Here is a 20,801-nt window from a genome sequence, read left to right on the forward strand (position 1 = left end):
CCCTGGAACTATAGCAGGGTGACTGTTACCCCAATGTTTCTATATATCTGTAACCTTGTTATGAGCTAAGGGGGCCCAGTCTGAAGGTCAGTTAGGGGGAGATTTGGGGTGAGTGCTTATTTGTGTCCTGGGTACCCCTGGAACTATAGCAGGGTCGTTACATCCTCCATTAGAAAGCTGACCCTGCAGAGTTTTGTTTCTGATGGGCCTATATAAATTGCACAAATATGTTAACAATAATGTTACATTGACACTTGATAATTCAGAACAGAAATGTCTGGGGATGACTTGAGACCAGACAATAAATTGAATAGCGGTAAACAGGCCCTTTATGATTCTATTGGTCCCATAAAAGACAAATACAGGGGTGTAATACTGTTCATTACAGGAAGGAAATATTGATACAAGGTGGAATTATATTGTCTATCCCCAAGAAGCCTCAGATGCCCTGACCTCAGGCGAGGCAAACAAATTCATCCTTTGTAATAAAATCTATTTATCAGTGACTGTAGCAATGACTCCTTCATTCTCATTCACACACACGTCTGGGTATCTGACTGCCTGTTTGCATGACATTTGATCCCCCCCCCAACCACCACCATCACCAACCAGTTGTTTCACTAAATTATGCATCTTCCCCTTTGCTCGTTTCTGAGCATCAGTGAGGGAGGTGCCGTTGCCTAACGATAGCCAATGGGAGGCAGGGTGAGGTGGGAGAGGCAGAGACAGCAGCCGAATGTGATGCAGGGAGAGGAGGCTGGATGAGGCTGCAGAGACATTCGCAACTGCCGTCTGATCTTCCAGGAAGCAACACAAGGTAAGAGGCCACAACAGAGAATGAAATGGATATTGGGAGACCCCTCTTTTTTTAGGCAGCCCCTCCATTGTTCTAATGAACCCCCCTCCAATAGATGGTGCCCAGCTCTCTGCATCATGGCATCAGGGGACCCAGGAGGGATGGGGATGTTGCTGCTGCAGCTGACAGTTAGTGCTTATTGGGAAGCAATAGAATAATGAAAAGGTCCAATAGGAATTCACGTTTTAGCTCTGTATGGTCAGAACCAGGTTCTGTTGGGCAAGTGAGATATTATAAGGTGGTTGCCCGGTCCCTATACAGAGCCTGGTACAGGTGGATTGACTGTTGCATGTAGAAACTCTTCCGCTGTTTGTATTTATAGGACTGGTTTTAGGACCACTGAAAATGATCTTTATTTAGGACAAATAACCCCGTGTAATAACTGATGTATAGTTGTATTTCAACAACAACAGCAGAAGGGCCACAGGTTGCAGATCCTTCTCCTTTATGCTAATCTTTTTCTCTGCTGTGCTTTATTGCCCTCCCCATGCACTTGCAGGTATTCCATTGTATAATACTGCCTCATTTTTATTGGTTGGTTTGAATAAAAGCAACAGTGCGCTACTGAGTCGGAACCTCCAGTTACTGCCCATATGAATAGAAGGGAGCCTGCCGATAATGTTATTTAGGGATCACACTATTTCCTTCTTAGGGTAAGGGCACACCTGGAGATTCGGGGAGATTTAGTCACCCGGCGACTAATCGCCTATTCTTTTGGGCGACTAATCTCCCCAAACTGCTTCCCCTTGTCTTCCGCAGACTTTAATGAAAAAAAAACGCCTGCGCCAATGCACTCGCAGCAATTCGATTTCCGAAGTCGCCCGAAGTTTACTTGTGAGGGTAAGGGCTCACCTAGAGATTTAGTTGCCCGTCCCATGGGGGTTTCAGTCATTTGAATCACCACCCAATAAGCCGGTTTTATTTATGCAGCTCACTTCATAGCAAGGTATGGTTTTGTTAATATAAAAAAAAAAATAGGAAATTGTTCAAAAAAGAATTCTTTGCTGAGTCTACTTGCAGCTTTCTGGATAATGGGTTTCTGGTTAATAGATGCCATACCTGTTGCCTGCTGGGTCAGGTTCAGTGGAACCCTCTGTACATCACTGCTGTTTCGGGCAGACGTATTTGTAGATTTGTAGCTTGCAGTACCTATACTCACCATTACGCAGGAAGGTTGTTTTCTTATAGCCGACAGAAGGACAGCGCCACCATCTGTGCAGACAGAACAACTGATGACTAATAAGGTTTAATGGGAACAATTTCATGATTAATGAGTTATACTATATATATATATATATATATATATATATATATATATATATATATATATATATATATATATATATATATATATATATATATATATATATATATATATATATATATATATGTGTAATGTTTTCTACTTTGTCTACTACTGATAAGCTTTGTCCAGTACTAATAAATATGCCAAAGATATGGAATACAAAATATTACCCATGGGGCACTGTGTGAGTCACCTGACCAGTAGTTGAATTTTTTTCCGCCGTCGGTTAATTCACGTTGGTCATCATTTGTAAATTGCAGTGGAATTTGAAAGCAGCATCTGTTTGTTCTTTTCTGCACTGCTGCTTCTGACTCCAAAAATAAAGTAGCAGAAGCCGGGCTCTGCTCCAGCATGCTTCTTCGCAAGGTCTGTTATTCAGCTGGATACTGCTACATTGCTTCAAGAGTCAGAAACAGCAGTACATCAGCAGAAATTAGGAAGGGACAGACAGATATTTTATGTGTGCATCAGTCTAGTTGCTCCTCCATGCTTGTATCCAATATCAAACAGGGTTCATTGGGTCTCCCCTCAGAAGTGGACCTATAGGCCAGTACCCCCACTGCACTCTAGCCAAAGTCAGTGCCACTCCTTCCCCCAGTGGCCCAACAGGACTTACCCGGGACCAGGGCCTTGCAGAACCCCCTGTCTGATTTATTGCAACGCGTGACCCCCTATCTGTACTATTACTCTCTGTACTATTACCAGGGGTGTAACTACAGAGGAAGCAGGCCATGTGGCTGCAGGGGGGTCAAGGAGGTATAGGGGCCCCATGATCTCTAATTCATATACAATTTCAATAAATATTGGTAAAACAGGTCACCCTCTAGACATTATAGGGCCCTGAAAAATAATTTACTGTGGGGCCCAGTAATATCTAGTTATGCTACCGACTATTACCCTCTGTACTATTACCCTCTGTACTTTGACCCTCTGTACTATTACTCTCTGTACTATGCCTTTATGTACTATTACTCTCTGTACTATTACTCTCTGTACTATGACTCTGTACTATGACTTTCTGTACTATTACTCTCTGTACTATTACCCTCTGTACTTTGACCCTCTGTACTATTACTCTCTGTACTATGCCTTTATGTACTATTACTCTCTGTACTATTACTCTCTGTACTATGACTCTGTACTATGACTTTCTGTACTATTACTCTCTGTACTATTACCCTCTGTACTTTGACCCTCTGTACTTTGACTCTCTGTACTATTACTCTCTGTACTATGACTCTGTACTATGACTTTCTGTACTATTACTCTCTGTACTATGCCTTTATGTACTCTTACTCTCGGTTCTATTACTCTCTGTACTATGACTCTGTATTATGACTCTCTGTATTAGTACTCTCTGTGCTATTGAACTCTGTGCTATTACTCTATGTTCTGTTGCACTCTGTATTATTACTCTCTGTACTATTTCTCTATATACTATCACTCTCTGTGCTATTACCCTCTGTACTATTACTTTCTGTACTATTACTGTTCTATTGATATTACTCCCTGTACTATAACTCTGTGTTAAAGCAAACAGCACAGAGTACACATTGGTATAGAATATAAAAGAATATAAATAAGGACATACAACTCCACCAACCATGAAGCTTATGGACACAATTAACATAATGACACTTACTGCTTCAGGATCTGCACTGACAGGGGGGGGGGAGATATAATTTAGGCAAAAGAGAGTGGGGGGGGGCAGGTGTCAGAAAAAGCCTCACTTATTGATTTTCATTGAAAACCAGCCCGCCCCCCTGAGCTGCCGTGTGTGTGTGCAGCCTAAAAGGCAGTGACAAGTTAATTCTGATGATCCTGATATAAATGATCTGCACAGATGCCAGGCCCAGTGTGACAAGGGGCAGAGCGGTGCCAGGGAAGAGCTGACGGTGAGCTGACAGTTTGTTATCAGAAGGTGGGAGGTGTGAGAGGGAATGAGCAGGATTTCTGGGAGGCGCATCAGCTCTAACATGGGGGAGAGACTTGGAAATCCCAGGGCTGTCAGTGCCCATGTTAATGTGTAAATGTAGATGCATTATGCTCCCCTGCAGATTTCTCTTTCATCATGCAGCAGATTGTTTCTACAGAGCAGTCCGGGGCAAAGGCATGAAAATACAGGACTTTACTGGGCCTACTGTTCTTTTGAGCCCCCCAATTATTACACCACTGATCTTAACAGAGAGAAAGAGGGGGAAAACGGGGAATATAAAAATCAGGGATATAGATGAGAAGAGATTATATACATAGGAATAGTTCTCTGCACTGCTGCCTGCGACTACCTGTTTGATTTAGCTGTGACAGGGGGAGAGATAAGGCAACGAAGCTGAAGCAGAGCACCATAACTACTGTGTGTGTAACCTGAGCCTCCACTGTAACCACATTATCCCTCAATGCTTCTGTAAATAGATAAAGATAAATAATAGATAAAGGCTTGGTAAATACGGGACAGATTGTGTCCAAGGGCAGGGGCACACGGGCAGATTCGGGGAGATTTAGTCACCTGGCGCCTCTTCTTCAAGGCGACAATCTCCCCAAACTGCCTTCCCCCTGCCTTCCGCCTGCTATAATGAGAAAACGCCAGCGCAATGGCACTCGTGGCAGATTTTTCGTTTTAGCAGACGGAAGGCGATTAGTCGCCAGACGACTAAATCTCCCCGAATCTGCCTGTGTGCCCCTGCCCTACGGGCAGAGACATGCTCAGAATCGTGGAGATTCAGGGGCGTAACTACAGAGGAAGCAGACCCTGCGGCTGCAGGGGGGCCCAGGAGGTATAGGGGGCCTATGAGGCCCTAATTAATGAGAAATGTCAATATATTGGTAAAACAGGACAACCTCTGGAAATGTTGGGGGCCCTAAAATTAATTTGCTGTGGGGCCCAGTAGCATCTAGTTACTCCACGGAGATTAGTTGCCCAGTGACAAATCTCCTCTTCTTCAGGGTGACTAATCTCCCCAAACTGCCTTCCTACAGCTACAATGTAAATCACCGGCGGGATGGCAATTGATGCACTTCGTTTTCCAAAGTTGCCTCATGAGTGAAACTTCGGGCGACTTCGGAAAAAGATGAGATGTGAGTGCCACCCTGCCGGCAATTTATATTCTAGCTGGCGGGAGGCAATTTGGGGAGATTAGTCGCCCCTAAAACGCAGAGATTTGTCATTGGGCTACTAATCTCCCTGAACTGCCTCCCACCTGGTAGAATTTAAATCGCCGGCGGGATGGCAATTAGTGGGCTTCGTTTTCCGAAGTTGCCTCAAGGCGAAACTTCGGGCGACTTCAGAAAACAGATTGCTCTGAGTGCCATCCCTCAGGCGATTTAGATTGAGGCAGTTCAGGGAGATTAGTCCCCCCCCAAAAAATCACCGGGCAACTAATCTCCCCGAATCTGAGCCTGTCCCTACTTCTTTTATAACTATATCAAATATCAGTTGGGTATATTTACCCATGAAGCTTAACCCCTGCTGCACTATAGCGCTGCTTCCCTACCTTCCAGGGGGCGCTAGAAATCTCCCTCTGAGGGTTATTTGTATGTTGGTGTTTAATGCCAGCTGTGATCTGTGTGTGTTGTGCCAGTCTATTTATACACCCGTCGTTTGCTCCCTCTCAATAAACAACTTATCCAGGATTGTTTTGCTGTAACCTGGGCAGGGGGTAAAGGGTTAATCAGCAAAGGACAAGTTAAGCCTGATTTATTAAGAAAAGGGAAATAAGAAGGAGACTTTGCATAGAGAGGAGGAAGAAGGCAGTTATAAGCAGGGTTGGACTGGAGCCTTGGGGGCCCTCATGGCAGTCCTCGAGGGCCCCCTCCCAACCTCCAAATGCTCATGTGAGAGTGGCGAGAGTGGGGGTGCAGGTCTGGGTCGACGGTGGGCCCACCGGATTTTTTCCCGGTTTCCCGCCAGCCCAGTCCAACCCTGGTTATAGGGAAGAAGAGATTAAAGGAATAAGAGAATGAGAGCTGAAGGGAGAATATTCTGTGGAAAGGGGAGATAACAGGATTAAATTAGAGAGAAAAGGTCAAGCGAGAGGGAAGATGTGGACTATCAAGCGAGAGCTGCGTAAGTGAAGAAGACTAGGAGTTTAATGCATCGTGACATGATCATTCTAAATCTGCTGGAAGGGCACCCATATATACTCCAAATGGGTTTGAGAGGGGAAGGGTGACTCACCAGAATCCGAGGGCACGACAGAGGGCATCTCCAACCAGCTGAAAACACCATTTGTCTATTGCTTTCAAGTTTTGACACTTGAAACAATGTAGCAAAAGTCAGCTCTGTTCACCAGCCAGCTGTTTCAGGAGTCAGGACCAGCAGTGCAGAGAATATGGATAAACAGACCATGATGAAGTCACTGAAACGAATCGGAAAGTCTCTTAAGATGACCATAAGGCATAAAGAATCTGTTTGGGGTGTAGTTTCCCTTTAAGATCTCATCACTGTTAAAATTTGGATTGTGAATCGAATTGGCTTTGTCATTCCAGACCTTTGGAGGTTGAAAATTTCTGGTTGGCCTGTGAGAATGTTGTAATGTTCTACAGATTTTACCATGTTTTAAGACGTGGTTCTGGCCCTTTAAAATCTGAGATGTTCTGGTGTTATAATATAACTTGGGGTCCCAGTGGCCTTTCTATGGTCTGGGAAGCCAGAGGGAATGTATAGGGTGGCAGCCCGGGGTGATTGGGGAGCAGAGGGTAGAGGACGTGGTGCAACTCCCCCCAACCTCCAAGCCCATAGCAATAATCTTATATGTCAAAGAATGAGCTGCCAGTCTGTATTATTATGAGTGACAGCTGCACCATTATAATATGCAGGACTGGATAAAGGGCCTTCCAGGCCTGAGGCTGAAAAATGTAATGTAATGTATTCTGTTCTGAGGTTGAAAATAATATATAGTATGCAAACACAGGCCATGCGCTAACTCATGCAGCAGCAGCGATCTGCAGGGAAGCGTAACACATGCACATTTACTCATTTTCACTCTGCTATTGGCACTTCCAGGTATAATGAACCTGTTTTTGCAGAGCAGCTTCATTGCTAATCCAGCCTATTGAATGGATGGAGGTGATTTCAGCCAATAGAAGGCATAGCCTGCACCTCACTGGGGCCAATAAGAGGCAACTGAAATGGAATCTGGAAGGATCTGAATTCCCAGTAACTTGCTTTTTGTTTTTTTTTTAAAGGTAATTGTCTTGTTTTCTCCTTCTCTTCTGCATCCGTGAGACATTTTGGGACTTGGCAGCTGTTCCATTAGCACCTTCTATAAAAAGATTTCATTGTTAACTGTCGAATCAAATTGCCAGCTTGAGTCACGCTGATCAGCGACATCTTCAGAACACAGAGATTTGCCCCCCCCCCCTCTCAGGCTCTCAAACTGAAACTTAAAGGGGAACTTCACCCAAATGAAAATGTAATTCCAAGCAACTTCCCAATATAAATTACACTTTTCATCTGTTTTTTTTTACAGTTAATTATTTCTGTCCTCTTGAAACAATGTAGCCAAAGTCAGTTCCCTCCAGATCTGTTAATGGGAGTGTGCTACATTATTACATTCTGCTACACTGTCTCAGCTGAATAGAGAATATTAACAGACTGACAGATAGGGGTTCAATTGCAACGACAGTTATACGTGACTTTTGGAGACACCCAATATTTTCTCTTCGTTGCAGGTAGTGGGAATCGCCTCGACTCAACCACTTAAAAAGCAATAGTGTCACTACCCGCAGTGAAGAGGAATTTCAGGGTGTTTAGTCTCTGGGACCAATGAGGGACTAGAAAAGGGGTGAGGCTGAATATCAGGAACAAGAGTGTATAGAGCCAGAGGAGAAGCAGGACAGACTGAAACAGGATGGTGCAGGTGGAGAAGCAGGACAGACTGGAGTGGGATGGATCAGGTGGAGAAGCAGGACAGACTGTAATGGGATGGAGCAGATGGAGAGCAGGACAGACTGGAGTGGGATGAGCAGGTGGAGAAGCAGGACAGACTGGAGCAGGATGGTGCAGGTGGAGAAGCAGGGCAGACTGGAGTGGGATGGAGCAGGTGGAGAAGCAGGACAGACTGGAGTGGGATGGAGCAGGTGGAGAAGCAGGACAGACTGGAGTGGGATGGAGCAGGTGGAGAAGCAGGACAGACTGGAGTGGGATGGAGCAGGTGGAGAAGCAGGACAGACTGAAGCAGGATGGAGCAGATGGAGAGCAGGACAGACTGGAGTGGGATGAGCAGGTGGAGAAGCAGGGCAGACTGGAGTGGGATGGAGTAGGTGGAGAAGCAGGACAGACTGGAGTGGGATGGAGCAGGTGGAGAAGCAGGACAGACTGGAGTGGGATGAGCAGGTGGAGAAGCAGGACAGACTGGAGTGGGATGGAGCAGATGGAGAGCAGGACAGACTGGAGTGGGATGAGCAGGTGGAGAAGCAGGACAGACTGGAGCAGGATGGTGCAGGTGGAGAAGCAGGACAGACTGGAGTGGGATGGAGCAGGTGGAGAAGCAGGACAGACTGGAGCGGGATGGAGCAGATGGAGAGCAGGACAGACAGGAGTGGGATGAGCAGGTGGAGAAGCAGGACAGACTGGAGGGGGATGGAGCAGATGGAGAAGCAGGACAGACTGGAGTGGGATGGAACTGGTGAAGAAGCAGGGTAGACTGGAGCGGGATGGAGCAGGTGGAGAAGCAGGACAGATTGGAGTGGGATGGAACTGGTGAAGAAGCAGGGTAGACTGGAGCGGGATGGAGCAGGTGGAGAAGCAGGACAGATTGGAGTGGGATGGAACTGGTGAAGAAGCAGGACAGGGACAAGCAGGATCAGACCTAACAAGTAGGCAACATGTGCCTAAGCAGTGATAAGCAAGCAGGTAGAGAAGGTGGGCAGTGAGATGGGGGGGTGGTATTGGGAGCAGTTATGGCTGTGGACTTGCCTTGGGGGGAAAGAATCCATTTCAGCAGAAACCTATTGGCTGCTTTCAGTTGGTAACAGGAGGTTCCTAGTTCAAAGCCGGCACAGTCATACATTTGTTTTGATTCACAGCAATAAAAGGAATAACAGCAAATAAGTGACAGAGCCTGGGCCTCATTGTACTGGAGGAGTCTTTGTTATTGTGTTTAATTGAAAAAGGTCAGCGGTTGTATTGGGATGGGAGGAGGCTCCAGATAGAGATGGACAGAGAGGAGAGATTTATGGATATGGAGTTGGGCCTTGAGAAGAAGTAATTATATAACACAAACTACTCTCCGCTGGGTTTCTATACATCAGCGCTGCAGCTAGAGAAGTGACTGCACATTATATGCTTCTTGGTTTTACTGCCTCGCTCCTATGAAACCATCGCTGGCTCCACTTGCTATTCCATTATAACCTCCCGGGGTCAGAGGAACCGGCAATGCCCCCCAGTAAAAGTAAATAAATGTTGGACTGTCTTGATCCAAATCTGCAAACCACTCTTTTCACTGAATACTCAGGATCCCCAGTTCCCCTGTGCCCCATCTTCGGCTCTGCTCCCCTGGTATTTTTGCCACTTAGTGGGGTACAGGATTTACAATTACTGGGGGGCAGCTGAAAAAATACACAGCATTAGCAAGAACCAGGGTGTAAACAAAGGTATTACCTATACTAAGCACAATTCAGCAGGAACAACCCCCTAAGTTTGCTCATAGTCTGTACAGAGAGATCCCATAAAACTATGGCAGCATAGGTATTCCCTGTACTAAGCACAATTCAGCAGGAACAGGCCCCTAAGTTTGCTCATAGTCTGTACTGAGAGATCCCATAAAACTATGGCAGCATAGGTATTCCCCTGTAATAAGCACAATTCAGCAGGAACAGTCCCATAAGTTTGCTCAAAATACTGTAGAGAGAGATCCCATAAAACTATGACAACATAGGTATTCCCCTGTACTAAGCACAATTCAGCAGGAACAGCCCCTAAGTTTGCTCATAGTCTGTACAGAGAGATCTCATAAAACTATGGCAGCATAGTCCCCTGTACTAAGCACAATTCAGCAGGAACAGGCCCCTAAGTTTGCTCATAGTCTGTACTGAGAGATCCCATAAAACTATGGCAGCATAGGTATTCCCTTGTACTAAGCACAATTCAGCAGGAACAGTCCCATAAGTTTGCTCATAGTCTGTAGAGAGAGATCTCATAGAACTATGGCAGCATAGGTATTCCCCTGTACTAAGCACAATTCAGCAGGAACAGGCCCCTAAGTTTGCTCATAGTCTGTAGAGAGAGATCCCATAAAACTATGGCAGCATAGGTACAATTCAGTATTTGGCACTGAATCTGAACTGAAGCTCATGCAGTATAATATGAGTTATTTGAGATATGTCTCCTAGGAATAATAGGGTTTATAGATCATTACATTTACAGTTGTGCAGTTTCTGTGTCTGTTTGATATAGTGCACTCCTTGGCCTTATATAATTTATAGGATATATTGGAATGCTCTCAGTGGTTGTTCCCATGGTCGTATCAGAATCCAAGCAGCAGCGTGAGACTTCTCTGCATTTTGTAAAGTAAATTAATGACACATTCGTGCAGCACCAAGCTGGGTCTGAACCCGTTTGTCATCCAGTGAGACATTTATACTGACGCACACAATGTAATATTTAGTAGGTTCTTATGTAACTACATGTACTGGCACTTTACTGATGTATATATTTTGGGGTGGGGGGAATCAGGTGGTTGGAGGATGCTGGGAGCTGCAGGTTAGATGTTCCTGCCCTTAAGCAAGTATTTGATAGAGGTTATCATTCCCTTGTTTCAGACCCTACTCAAAGTTTCTGTAGTTATTTGCAATCTAGATACAGCAATAACATATGATCTATTGAGATACATTCACATATGTATGTGGTTTGATCAACTTGCTTATTTCTAATGCTCCTCCTGATCAGACATTATTTTGGCTCCATTCACTGACCAAAAGGGTGATGACTTAGTCCCTTCACCGCCTTCCTTACCAATGTAACTGCGTACAACTGCAACGCCAAGAGCCCTTCATATACTATAAGTGTGTGCCAGCATGGTTTTATGCGTAATAGATCTTGCCAGACTAACTTAATTTCTTTTTATGAGAAGGTAAGCAGGGACCTTGATTCTGGGATGGCAGTGGATGTTATTTACTTAGACTTTGCTAAAGCATTTGATACAGTGCCACACAGAAGGTTACTGGTTAAATGAAGGAATGTTGGCCTGGAACATAGTATTTGTACCTGGATAGAGAACCGGCTAAAAGATAGACTACAAAGAGTGGTGGTAAATGGAACATTTTCTAATTGGACCAGTGTTGTTAGTGGAGTACCGCAGGGCTCTGTACTAGGTCCCTTGCTTTTCAACTTGTTTATTAATGACCTGGAGGTGGCCATTGAAAGTACTGTTTCTATTTTTGCAGATGATACTAAATTGTGCAGAACTATAGGTTTCATGCAGGATGCTGCCACTTTGCACAGTGATTTGTCTAAACTGGAAAACTGGGCAGCAAACTGGAAAATGAGGTTCAATGTTGATAAATGCAAGTTATACACTAAATGGCAGTGTGTTGGGAGTTTCCTTAAATGAGAAGGATCTAGGGGTCTTTGTAGATAACAAGTTGTCTAATTCTGGGCAGTGTCATTCTGTGGCTACTAAAGCAAATAAAGTTCTGTCTTGTATAAAAAAGGGCATTAACTCAAGGGATGAAAACATAATTATGTCTCTTTATAGGTCCCTGGTGAGGCCTCATCTGGAGTATGGGGGCAGTTTTGGACTCCAGTCCTTAAGAGGGATATAAATGAGCTGGAGAGAGTGCAGAGACCAAGTGCAACTAAACTGGTTAGAGGGAGGGAAGAGTTAAATTATGAGGGGAGACTGTCAAGGTTGGGGTTGTTTTCTCTGTAAAAAAGGCGCTTGCGAGGGGACATGATTAGACTTTACAAGTACATTAGAGGACATTATAGACAAATAGCAGGGGACCTTTTTACCCATAAAGTGGATCACCGTACCAGAGGCCTCCCCTTTAGACTAGAGGAAAAGAACTTTCATTTGAAGCAACGTAGGGGGTTCATCACAGTCAGGACAGTGAGGTTGTGGAATGCACTGCCGGGTGATGTTGTGATGCTGATTCAGTTAATGACTATAAGAGGGACTTGGATGATTTTTTGGACAGACATAATATCAAAGGCTATTGTGATACTAAACTCTATAGTTAGTATAGGTATGGGTATATAGAATTTAATTAAAAGTAGGGAGGGGTGTGTGTATGGGGCTGGGTTTTCATTTGGAGGGGTTGAACTTGATGGACTTTGTCTTTTTTCAACCCGATTTAATGTAACTATTTAACTATGTAACTATCTTGCCCTTCAGTCTCTGCCTTGCATTTCAGTCTCCGTCTTGCCTTACTGGTCCCATCTTGCCCGTCTGTCTCCATCTTGCCTTACTGGTCCCATCTTGGTCTACTATCTCCATCTTGTCCTACTGTTTCCATCTTGCCCTACTGTCTTCATCTTGTCCTATTGTTTCCGTCGTGCCCTACTGTCTTCATCTTGTCCTACTGTTTCCATCGTGCCCTACTGTTTCCATCTTGTCCTACTGTCTCCATCTTGTCCTACTGTTTCCATCTTGTCCTACTGTTTCCATCTTGTCCTACTGTTTCCATCTTGTCCTACTGTTTCCATTGTGCCCTACTGTCTTCATCTTGTCCTACAGTCTCCATCTTGCTCTACTGGTCCCATCTTGCTCTAATGTCAACATCTTGCTCTATTGTTGCTACTTTTCAATACTCTTTCCCTCATGCTCTATTTCACCATCGTATTTTATTTTACTATCTACAGCTCCCACTCCCCAAATCTGCAACTGCTGTCCCGATTTTGACCTCCTAAAGGTGCCTATGCCATTTCTATGCGGGTGCATTAATGAGAGTCCGGGAAAATAAGTGCACATTCACGTCGGCAGTGACATAGGTCAGCCTGCCATTTTGTCGCGGGAAATGAATATCTCAAATGAATATAATGACTAGAGGAATTCCACAATATTTTGTGTGTGTCACATCCTATAGGAAATGCATCCATATAAATATTTAAAGAACAATTCTGATGATAACATGTAAGCCTGATGACACAGAGTATTTGTTAGATTAGAACCATGGAAATGACTTACAGTAGAAATTAGGGATGCATCGAATCCAGGATTCGGCCTTTTTCAGCAGGATTTGGATTCGGCCGAATCCCAATTTGCATATGCAAATTTGGGATGGGGAGGGAAATTGTGTGACTTTTTGTCACAAAACAAGGAAGTAAAAAATGTTTCCCCCTTTCCACCCCTAATTTGCATATGCAAATATGTGCAAATCAGGGCTCGGATTCGGTATTCGCCGAATCTTACGCGAAGGATTGGAGGGTTTGGCCGAATCCAAACTAGTGGATTCGGTGCATCCCTATTAGAAATACAATGGAACTTGACAGTGACAGAACTTGACTGGGAATTGGGCTTAGGCAGAGAATCCTTTCTTGGATCGACAAAGCATTACCGTAAATAATCAGACTGGCCTGCTAGAGTACCAGGGGTTCTCCCCTCTATGGGCCTATACTGTATATATAAGTCTATACTATTGGCACTGCCCATTTCTAATAGCTGCGAGGGTGGGCTTAGGGTGTCAGTTCTCTGGTGGCCCTAGAAGACCCTGTCTGGAACTACAGTATTGCACATGGGAAGTTATTGTGGTTGGGTGGGGGCATTCTGATCAGTCCCACAAGTTGCTGCAGTCAAATTGATATTTACCCATTATGGATACTAGAAATGAGCTTCTGTAGCTTAGGTGAAGGCTGTTCTAAAATAACTTGTGTAACACTCACCCTCCGATTTGCAGCAAACAATTAACTCTAATCACAGACTGTCGGCTGAAAATGGATCTGCTCCCCCCATGATGTTTAATTACAGCTCTCGGCACTACAATCTCCCCCTGACATTCTGCAGCACATAACCTTTGACTTGCCACAAGAAGATTACCCACCTAATTATAGGCGGCCATTGTGCAAAGTGGCGGGTGGGAGACGCTGAGGGATATTGGGTAGGGATGGGGCAGGGGGAGACACCACAGCCTAGAACATTTTTTTTAAAAAACTCTATTTTAATTTGATTTGATTTATTTGGACTTTAAAAAAACAACTACCCCCTTGGCAAGCAGTGGCACCAAATGCAAGGGGATAATGCAATAAAATATTTACCCCAGTGGCTATTCTTGATTCTTATTTCATTCCTAATTTATAATGCATTATAGGTATAGTTCATCTTTAAATCAAAGACCTGGTTGCTAGGGTCCAGTTTACCCTAGCAACCAGGCAGCCAGGTGGTGTGAATGAGAGACTAGAAGATGAATAGGAGAGGGATGAACAGGAAGATAAGGAATAAAAAGGAACAATAACAATGCAGCCTAGTCTTTAGTTTTTTGGGGGTCAAAACATGAAGAAGAGGAGGACATATAACATACAAAAATGAACATAAAGGGGATCTACCCTTTAAAGGGGTTATTAGTGCCCTCTTTTCCTGCTCAGTCCTGGATTTTTCTAATGTCTGACCCCCTTTGAATTTTAGGATAAAGGCAAATAGGGCTATTTTGGGTACCCCATAGATGCAGTGCTACAGTCAGCCTCCCAGAGACTTACACTGTAGTAGTGTGAATGCTTTTCCAGGGCATTGTAATGGAAGTCTCTGGTGCCATTACCCTTAGTCTGTGAGATTGTGGAGATAAAAATGAGGCTTCTGCTCCTTTTATCTCTCTTTAGGGCAGAAACACATGTGGAGATTCGGGTAGATTAGTCGCCTGGCGACTCTTCGCCTCTTCTTCAGGCGACTCATCTCTCCGAACTTCCTTTCCGCCGCCTAGAATCTAAATCGCCAGCGGGATGGCACTCGGAGCTCTTTGTTTTCTGAAGCCGCCCGAAGTTTCCTCGTGAGGCAACTTTGGAAAACCGATTGCTCCGAGTGCCATCCCACTGGCGATTTAGATTCTAGCTGGCGGGAAGGCAGTTCGGGGAGATAATGGCCGAAGAAGAGGCAATTTGTGGACGGGCGACTGAATCTCCCCGAATCTCCACGTGAGTCTCTGCCCTTTCCCTGAGCCCATTGTCTCCACTGCTCAGATTCTGATCTCCGTGCCTCAGACTTGAAGCAGAAGCAATAAATTCCCCTTTTAGACAGGAGCAAATGACATTTATTGCACTGTCATCCCTGGAACTGGCAGCAGCAGTGAGGGGCTGCCCAAGCAATGATTTCTCAGTGGCAGTTGTTAGAGAGGGAGTAGAGATGTCTCGTCAGAGAGACAGGGAGCTGAGAGCAATTCTAACCATTGGTTTTAGTGCAAAGCCAGGCGGGGATTCATTGGTCAATCTGGATCTCAAATAGAATCACTTTATACCCCAAATATTTATAATATAATTCTACAGATATAAGACATATGGTAGGGTCATTTATTAAGGGTGCAAAGTGCAAAAAGGGGCAATTTTGAGTTATTTAGCTTTATATTCAGCAGCTCTCCAGTTTGTCATGTCAGCCATCTAGTCCAAAACTCCCCTAGCAACCATGCATTGATTTGAATAAGAGACTGGTATATAAATAGGAGAGAGCCTGATTTTTTTTAGATGGGGTCAGTGACCCCTATTTGAAAGCTAGGAACAGTCAGAAGAAGAAGGCACATCATTAAAAAACTCAAAAAAAAAAAAAAAAAAGACCAATTGAAAAGTTGCTAGCCATTCTATAACATACTAAAAGTTAACTAAAAGGTGAACCTCCCCTTTAATAATAATGCTCTGTTATTTGTAGGGAGCCAAGGCCCCTTCCTTTCTTCCCTGTAGCAAAAATGCTGGGAGTTGTAGTGCAGTACAATGTAACTTTTCAGTATGGTAAATTGAATTATACAAGGACTGCTTAGGTTATATTATTCTACAACCCTACTGAGAGTCAGATGCATCACTACAACAGATGAGCAGAACCATTTCTATCCAGCAAGAAACCCATTCACAGATGGTGTAGTCCTTTTTCCCATGAAATACTTAAAAGGGAAGTAAAGTGTAAAATAGAATAAGGCTAGAAATGCTGTATTTTGTATACTAAACATAAACATGAACTTACTGCACCACAAGCCTAATCAAACAAATGATTTATGCTTTCAAAGTTGGCCACAGGGGGTCACCATCTTGTAACTTTGTTATACATCTTTGCAAGACCAAGACTGTGCACATGCTCAGTGTGGTCTGGGCTGCTTAGGGATCGTCATAAATGATCAAAACAGCACAAGTCTAATAATATCTGCCAGAAGCCGATACAGCAAGACTGATTAATAATCAGAATATACAGACTGCACTGGCTCCTGTGTTGTCATGTAATCTAATGTGGATTTTATGGTTTTTGTATTGTTTAATATAAACTTTCTCCAACTCTGCAAAACCACTGCCTGCAGCAAAATAATCCTCCAAATAGAATCCCAGTTTATCTGTTTAAATCTAGCTCCATGGTCTTTGTCCCTGCAGCTGGAGTTGGAAACAGTAAAGGGGATGTAAAGGCAAAAATAAAATCCAATACAAATCTCTACACAGTCGCCGACTGCTCTAAAGGGAAACAAACAAAGCTGCTTGAGTTCTGCATGGCTGGGAAGTAAGGCGGGGGCTCCCCCTGCTGTTCATAAGTATGATTGTTTCCCTGCAGAGCAGTTAGGGACCATCTGACAATTCCTATCCACAGCAGTAAATGAAGGGAGAATTTCACTGCATACAGTCAGGTTTCTTATGAAAACAGTACACACTTTTTAATCAAAGTAAATTGGAGATGGGATTTTATTTGTTTGCCTTTACATGCCCTTTAAATATCCACCTTGTTAATGTATAATGGGTAGTTCTCCTACTAGCATGAGGCAGAACAGAGACGATTTGCAGTCAGTCTTTGTTTTTTGTGGTTTTTGATTGGTTTCGATTTTTATTCAGCAGCTCTGTAGTTGGAAATTTCTGGATCTATCTAGTTGCTAGGGTCCAATTTACCCTAGCAACATGGCAGTTATGAATAAGAGACTGAAAGATGAACAGGAATATGAATATATATTCCTGTCTAATGTTAGAAATGAGTGAATTTTAGACAAATCCAAGACAATTCAAACAGAAGCGTGATTTGCAGGTTGCAGGGGGTGCAGTAGAATAAATAACATTTATGTATCAAGAATCAATGCAGTTTAATCTTCTAAAAGCTACAGTGTTGCAGTAGGGGGGAAGCTAAAGGGCTGAGTCAGCCTTTCGTTGGCTAACCACCAAGTGCCCGGTTAAAAGCATAAACAGAAATAACCAGATCCCACTATGAAATGTTATTAAAGACCCCAGACCTTGGGCTTCTGTAATTATGCGCCTCCTGGCAGCTGCCTTGTTTGTTGTTGCACCCCTAAAACTCTTGCTTTCGATTTCTGACCGAACTTGAAGGGCACAGATTGGCCAAAAGGAAACAAGATGATGCAGAATGCGCTGCAGATATGGCGAGGTGCCCAGCAGCATGGCTAAATGCCAACGTATTTCCATCACTCAGCACCTTGTAAAGCCCAATTGTGGAGGCAAAAGGGAGAATTATATAATTTAGTGACATTGTAAAACTACAGTTCCCAGCATCCTTTCAGTAGCTTTGGCTTTGCTGTAGGTAGGGATGCCACCAGGCCAGTATTTTAGCCAAGGCCAGGGCTGGTATTACAAAGTTACCGACTTTGTAGTTGCCGGTAAATTTGGTAATACCCCAAAGTGCAGCCCCTTGCCCGCCCTCCTTAAACCCCTGCCCCAATCTACCCTTTAAACCCCCACACCCTTAATCCCCTGCCCCACCCCCTTAAAGGAGAAAACCCTAGAAATTAATGTGGCTAACAATGGCATATTTTATATAGTGAACTTATTGCACGAGGCTAAAGTTTCAGCTTGTCAATAGCAGCAATGATCCAGGACTTCAAACTTGTCACAGGGGGTCACCATCTTGGAAAGTGTCTGTGACACTCACATGCTCAGTGGGCTCTGATTGGCTGTTGAGAAGCTAAGCTTAGGGCTCGTCACTAATTATCCAGCAGAAAATGAGCTTCCCTGGCTGTAATATAAGCTGATGCTACAGGTTTGCTGATTATTAAATTCTGATGCTAATTGCACTGGTTTCTGTGCTGCCATGTAGTAATTATCTGTATTAATTACTAATCAGCCTTATATTGTGACATTTCTATTCTATGTGTTCTGTATATTGTGAGTGGGTCCCTAAGCTCAGTAAGTGACAGCAGCACAGAGCATGTGCAGTGAATCAGCAGAAAAGAAGATGGGGAGCTACTGGGGCATCTTTGGAGACACAGATCTTTACTGCTAAAGGGCTGTGGTTGCCTTGGTCTGGTACAACATTTCTAGCCACTTCTTTAGTTAGGCTTTACTTTTCCTTTAAGCCCCTCATCCAGTAAAAACTTACCAGTCTCTTACTCTTCATCCTACCCAAAGACTCTGTCTGGTGTCTAGTGATGTCATTGACCGGCCCCTCACCGTCATCATCCCACCCTGGTGTGTCACTGCCCCCCATTGGCTGGTAAGAATGTTTAAAAAAAGTAGCAACCCTAGCAGTAGGCTTATTTATTTATGCTAAATTCAGTGCAGTCAGTATAAGATATTTTTTAGGGATTCGGTCCTTTTACAGCAGGATTCAGATCCGGGCGAATTCTCAGGCGTGGCCAAACAGCATACACATCCTAATTTGCATATGCATATGCAAATTAGGAGCAGAAAGTAGTGATGGGCGAATTTATTCGCCAGGCGCGAATTCGCGGCTAATTTGCGCGATTCGCCGCCAGCGAAAATTTGCGGCAAAAATTCGCCGGCGTCAAAAAATTTTTTTTTCTAAAAAACGGACGCCAGCATCAAAAACGGGCGCCGGCGCAAAAAACGGGCGCCAGCGTCGAAAAAAACGGGCGCCGGCGTCAAAAACGGGCACCGGCGTCAAAAACGAGTCGCCGGCGCCGTTTCGCAAATTTTTCGCCGTTTCGCAAATTTCGCGCAAAATTCGCGAATTTTTTGGCGAAGCGAAACGGCGCAAATTCGCCCATCACTAGCAGAAAGGGAAATCGCATCACTTTTTGTCACAAAAACAAGGAAGTAAAAATGTATTTCCTGTACCTAATTTGCATGTGCATGATTCGGTATTTGGCCCAATTTTTGATGAAGGATTCGGGGATTTCCCGAATCCCAAAAAGTGGTTTCGGTGCATCCCTAATATTTTTAGTTGAATCTGTGGATGCTCCAGCTAAGGCCTTCTGGCATTGCCCTGGGGCCACATTTAGGTTCTGCTTTTGGACTGCTGATTGAGGGAAAGCAGGGTACAACCTGGAGTACAATTGTCACTACCGTGTACATATTAGGGCTTCTTCTGATAATTACCTTGTGCTACATGTTCTGTTCACAATGTCAGGTCTGAGATCAGGGGCAACAGAGGAAGCAGACCCTGTGGTTGCAGGAGGGGCTCAAGGGGTATAGGGGGCCCCACAAGGTCCTAATTAATGAGCAATTTCAATATACATTGGTAAAAAAGGATAACCTCTGGATATGTTGGGGGCCTAAAATTAATAAGCTGTGGAGCCCAGTAACATTTAGTTATGCCACTGTCTGAAATATCAGAATATGAACCTTATGCACCGAATCCAGGATTTAGTTCGGTATTCAGCCAGGATTCAGCCATTTTCAGCAGGATTCAGATTCGGTCGAATCTTTGTGCCTGGCCGAACCGAATCCGAATCCTTAAAATGATGTGACTTTTTCTGCGCGGCTCTCTTTTTCCCTTCACCTCACTGAATTGCATATGCAAATTAGAGTTCAGATTCGGTTCAGTATTCGCCCGAATCTTTCACAAAGGATTCAGGGGTTCAGCCGAATTTCAAAATAGTGGATTCTGTGCATTCCTAATTGTCATTCTTTCTGCTCCCTCCTTGTAATCTGGAGCAGTTGTCAAGGCTGTGCTCTGCTACCTATTGTGAAACTGAGAGAAAGAGTGGTCCTCCAGAATAATAAAGTAAATAGCTCACCAATAGTGATGGGCGAATTTATTCGGCAGGCGCGAATTTGCGCGATTCGCCGCCAGCGAAAATTCGCGGCAAAAATTCGCCCATTCGATCAGAAAATTGTTAGGAAGCCTATGGGGACCTTCCTTCGGTAGGTTTTAGGTGGCGAACTAGGGGGTCGAAGAATTTTTTAAAGAGACAGTACTTTGAATGGTCGAATGGTCGAATAGTCGAACGATTTTTAGTTCGAATCGTTCGATTCGAAGTCGTAGTAGTAGTCGAAGGTCGAAGTAGCCAATTCGATGGTCGAAGTAGCCATATTCGACCATTCGAAATTCAAAGTATTTTTTCTTCTATTCCTTCACTTGAGCTAAGTAAATGCGCCCCATAGTGTATATATAATACCAGTGCATTATACTCATTTAGATATAGAAGAATTGTGCTTAAAAAAAGTAGTGTTTCAGGCTGATTTATTGAATATTTCTGCAAAAACCCTAATAATCCCTCTCTGAATTCCCAGGCTGTGCACTCACTGCACTGTAAGACAGGAACCAATCAGCAGCTAGCAGCACCTGATAGGGAACTGAAGCCTGTCTGTGCTTGTGTGACTGCAGGGCTGTGATTGGCTGT

At 44.1% G+C, this 20,801-nt stretch overlaps 1 protein-coding gene across 1 annotated transcript in view; it reads left to right on the forward strand.

The window, feature by feature from the left end:
• Nucleotides 1-718: 718 nt before the first annotated feature.
• Nucleotides 719-20,801, forward strand: part of syn3.L (synapsin III L homeolog) — a 174,404-nt gene continuing 154,321 nt past the window's right edge. The window contains exon 1 of the mRNA XM_018240835.2: nt 719-817. The gene's annotated coding sequence lies outside the window, so the exon portion shown is untranslated. The remainder of the gene's footprint in view (nt 818-20,801) is intronic.

Source organism: Xenopus laevis, chromosome 3L, assembly GCF_017654675.1.
Source record: "Xenopus laevis strain J_2021 chromosome 3L, Xenopus_laevis_v10.1, whole genome shotgun sequence".
Classification (NCBI taxonomy): Eukaryota; Metazoa; Chordata; class Amphibia; order Anura; family Pipidae; genus Xenopus; species Xenopus laevis.